Consider the following 5,480-nt stretch of genomic DNA (forward strand, 5'->3'; position numbering starts at 1 on the left):
TCGGATCCCCACACACAGTGACAGCCCTCCATGTTTACGCATGACAGACAGAATATTCTGTACACTGCAGTGTTTTTTATGTGTTTCCTTAAGCAATAGATTAATGTGCTCGGGGCTTCGGTCTCCTTATTTGACCACGTCACATGGTAACCTAACGGGACATCTTTGTACTGCGTAAAATGAATATCCCTTCTCCGCCTCCAACTGTGCAGCTCCTTATCCGCCACATAGTTTGCTTCATTTCCTTTATTTGCTACGGATTGCATTCCCACCTGCACCGAATCGAAATCAAGTGCGATTGGAAGCGAAGTGAAACCCCCGTTTTTTGGCGGAGTAGAATGCGGTTCTTTGATGCGCATTAGGATTCGAATGAGCCTTCACACCTGCCAAACGAAGCGCACTTTCGGAGAATGCGCAGCAGGATTCGTTTTAATCGCAGTAAAGCTTTAGTGAATGTCACCTCAGTTAAAGCTAAGTGTAATGGAAGTGGATCCCTTCAGCATGGGCTGGGTCAAACAGCAGTGACAGAGCTGGGCTATGTAGGCCCACCGTGCAACCTCTCATAATTTGCTGATGTTTTGTGTTTGATGGAGAAAGGCTGTACTCTAGTACAGTATATTGTTTTTCCACATGCCCTCATCATTCTACCTCCCTCTGATTGATGCCAACAGTTCTACAGAATCCACAGTGGAGTGAACAGTGGCAGACAGTGGACAACGTGTGCTGAATGCTTGGCATTGGCTGACCCCAACGTGTACTCTAACCACCCGGCGAAAGTGGGCTCATTAAATTCACTGCCAATAGATGGACAGAAATTAAGTGGTCTGCCAGCACGGACTGCTTCAATATGTGTCAGGACTGGGAGCTCCCATATAAATGTTTTTAATAATTCAACCAAGACCTGCACGGTCAGCAGATAATTGGGTTTGGCCACAAACTTTTCAGACATCATTTTGGAATATTTTTTACAAATACAAATACTGAAAATCCCCCATCCTCACACCTTTTCTCTCCCTCCCATGTCTTAGTGGACACAGGATACAATGCTGGGTTTCCACAAATACATCTTTATTAATTCCTTAATTAAAGCCTAAAACCCCACATAATGGGTTCCATCTTTGATGTTTTCATATCATACTCAAGAAACATATCTTTACATCCATAGACATTTCAGTGGAATAATGATGTATGGTTATGTTCCATATATCCAACACAGTTTAGTTTCAGAAGGTGCAATTGAGGCTATAATTTCCATATATACAATAAGATTAGTTTAGAAAGGTGCAATTTGAGCATGATAGTGCGAGAAGAGGTGGGGGTTCTTGGTTCTTGTATCTGATTGTTCGGGGAAAAAAGCTTTTTTGCAATCTATTTCCGGTGGCTTTGAGACTACGAAAGCGTTTTCCATGCAACAGCATCTCAAACAGTCTGCTGTTACTTGGGTCCTTCAAAATGCCACTGCACTTTTAATTTATGTTAGTTTAATTATCTACACATTTGGCCAAAGTGACAGTTATTTATCATAACAACCATAGCAGAAGGAGGTGGTCTATACAGTAGTCAAAAGAGTTACAGTATAAAATAGGAAATGAGCCAAGAATGAGCCAGACAAGAACGCCAACAACAGTGTCTTTATGTACCCAGACCATACATGGCCTCATTTCATGAATGGCTTCTCTGGATACATTTAATTATCACAATGTATGAATATGCATTTCCATAGCTATGACATAACAATGAATAGAACATGAAAAAAGAACTGATTGGCAATAAATCAGCATTTTCTAATTAGTTTCAATAGTGTTCATCAAAAACACAAAATGTCTTTGTGTGCGAGTGTGTGAGCGTGTAAGTGTACTGTACATGCATACAGGATTTATCTAATGTGACTCCCTCATGTAACATCAAGGGATAATCGGCCTCTTTTGCTTGCCAAAACATTTGTAATGTGCTTGCCAATTAAATAGCGACACATCACTAAACATTACTAAAGATTTCCTCACAAATTCTCCAGGAAAATCCAGTGCTCTTCCTTTCCTGATGAGAATTATATATTTAATGGGTTCGTTTTCCCTCTTTGATTGTTCTCAAAGTGGAGCCCCAGGGTCCTTGAGGGGGGGTCCCCAAAATGAGAAGCCTAAATATAACATCAGTTTAACCACTTTAACCCTATTTATACTTGGCTTTTTGAAAATAGGCAATCTAAAGGCTCACAACACATCGCAATGTGAGTTTACCTCTCTAGTAAACTCTAAAAGTTTACAAATGACAGACTGTTGGAAGGGAAACCTGACACCCCCTGGAACAGCACAGACTGCCAATAACAATCACTGCCAACTCAACATCCCCTAGCTGTTTTGAAGATGCACAGTAAACTCCTCATTGTTAACGGAGAGTATACCCTTATCTGTCCATTTGTATACTCTCAATGAGGAGTTTACTGTGCATCTTCAAAACAGCTAGGGGATGTTGAGTTGGCAGTGATTGTTATTGGCAGTCTGTGCTGTTCCAGGGGGTGTCAGGTTTCCCTTCCAACAGTCTGTCAGTCTTGGCTCCAGGCCACCCATGAGTCAGGTATGGCAGGTGAGGACAGCCTGGCTACAAAACACTATACAACACCTAGGAGATGCTCCAGAATTCAAGGTAGGAAGCTGAACCATGACCTGAATCAGAAAGCATCATAGTTATTGCCAAATACATTACAAAAATGTTAAAGCCTCAAATGAGCTTTCGAGTATGTGGTAAAGTTATTTCTTATCTCATTATTGCACAGTCATCTGGCTTCTTGCATGTATACTCCCTGCTGTTCTATCTGCCACAATTACATTTGCGCAATTTAGGGACATGTAATTTGCTCTGGATAAGAGTATCTGCTATAAATGCCTAATGCATGGTATGCATGGTTATAATTGGTTGTTGATGGTTGGTGACGTAATTAAGATATGTTTCAATGTTGGGTGGGTAAAAGGTAACGTAGGTATGTATACATAAATATGCACTATACAAAAATGTATACATCAAGCAGAAATGTGTTCTACAGCAAAAATCACATAAGGATCAACTGAGAGACGTTTGGTATACATACTTTTATCTAATCGTTTTAGGGTTTTCCCTGTCAATATGATACTGCACACTACATCATATGATCCTGTCAGTGGTCCTCTTGGAGTCCCAGTTAACGTGTGGGAAGAGTTCGAGGGATGGGACAGCTTTGGTAATAACATAAAGAACACTCCAACATTCACAAACAAACTTCACATCTGGTACACCACGTCACACTAGCTTTTATCATGCTTAATGGTATTATGACGTGCATGATGCCAATGGAAAATCCCTGCGTGTAGGCACTCGCCTCTGCAGGGTCTGCATTTGTAATCTTGTTGCTTTGAGTGATGATTCAGCTCCAATTCGACTGCATTTTAGTCAAGTAAAGTGACAATAGATTAGAACCATAACGGGGGCCTATTTATATTTATTTATGTTTCGTATTTGACAATCAAATTGAAAGAGGGGCTGGAAAACAGCCAAGACACACACATCCAAAACCTACTACTCCTGCTTTACTACTAAGGTTTTGGTAACCTACTACCAAAAATAGTAACAGTTTAAGAATAAAAAGAGTCTGCACACAAATGTATGCTCCCAACTGTAGTACACATTTAGAAAATAATTTGTATTTGACAGTCCGAACATAACCCTGACCTGTACTTTCACTGGATTATATGGGATAACTCACAACTAAATGATATGGGTAATAGTAGGTGGATACTGGATAGCTTACATAGCTACTGTATAGCCATTTAAACTTTCACTAAAACGTTCTATTGGTTTATAATTTTTGTATTACACATTGCTCAAATAGGCTACTTCAGAAAGACTGATCCAGAGCTCAATGGACTGACCAGTCCATTGAGGTTTTCAGATCTCTATTGAAAACCTGCCTATTCTCTTTGGCTTTTAATTGCACTTGATCGTCTTATGCGTTCTTAATGCTGTCCTTGTCTGTGCACCGATGGGCGCTGTTGATTGACCTTACAGATGACCTTACAGGTAGCAGAATGGAATTGCACAATGATGACATCACCAGTGGAGGAAGCTGCTTGATTATTGCCAGTACTTCTAGTATAACATAGGACTATAAATAGATTAGACAAGTCTAGTGACTAGTCCATACCCGGGGATGTGTACAATGACTTTGGGTTATACACAGTAGTGTACACAGGCAAGATATCCATGTAATGCACAGACATTTTAACCACATGGTTGCCAAGTCATTACAAAAAATAAAAACAGAAAGTGTACCATACATCATGGGTCTGTGTATTTTGCGGCCAACTTGTTTTTAAATATTTATTTCTAAATGGTAGCTGGTCTAATTTAAAAACAGGGCAAATAAGACCTCCTATTCTCTCAGGCATATGGTTAGTTATTCTAGCCCTCTATTCTCTAAGATACATTGAGTATACTCTGCATGAAATGGACTATAATGGATTAAAATTGACTTAACTTGTCCAGGAAGATTGTTGACTTCACCCTGCCCTTGTTTATGAGAATATCCTCTAAATCCTGCTATGGAAAGAAAAAGCAAATAAAATATTAAAACTGGTCTACATTTTCTTAATGCTATCTGCCCAAATACAGTGCAATAAGTAATTGTTTCTGTTAGGTATTTACATGAAACTAGAGATTTCATCAAGTCATCCAGACCAAATCAAATTCCATTCATGATTAAATGGAACAGCACTTTTCCTAAGTAGTGTTACAATATGCATGCTTTGTTAGCTTTTACATCATCTCATTTGTTATAAATTAAATAGAAAAATAATTGCCTTACGTGGAATTGTACACCAGGTTTGAATGCAATTTATTTTGTGTATGTTCTCAAAATATAATATATTCATTGTTGACCTACTCCCATATAGTTTACATTGTCGTCGTTAGCCCACTCTGGAATTTGGTTTGTAAACATTAAAAATGTATTCATGACAAGATACACTTTCATAACATCAGATAGAGGATAGGTTTGTAGTGGGAGGAGGGGATTCACTTCATAACCAATTCTGTCCAAAGCCAGTATCCCATTTTTCTTCCAATATCATCATTCCAACTAGTACTTCCACTGCTGTTGTACCCTACCCTACTGGACTGGTTCACCTGCCAGTGAGGAGCCCCCACCGGAAAGAACATAGTGGCTTCAACATTCCCCGTTGCCAGGAGCCGTCGCAGCCTTGCAGTTACAAAGATCACCCTCCACACACAGCTACTGAACCTCCCTCTCTCTCTCTCAAGTAGGGCCCCCTTGTGTTCAAAACTGTCCATTGCCTTAAAATCAACCTTGATGGCATTTTAGAAGTACATTTTAGAGTTGGTCATAATTTCCTCCTGTATGGAAAAAAAAATACAGACTGCCTATAAGTTTACATCTTTGAGGACAATTAGGACATGTGCTTCCATCAAGAGAAGTAAAGCCAAAACGGATG

This window comes from Electrona antarctica (assembly GCF_951216825.1).
Source record: "Electrona antarctica genome assembly, chromosome: 18".
NCBI classification, from domain to species: domain Eukaryota; kingdom Metazoa; phylum Chordata; class Actinopteri; order Myctophiformes; family Myctophidae; genus Electrona; species Electrona antarctica.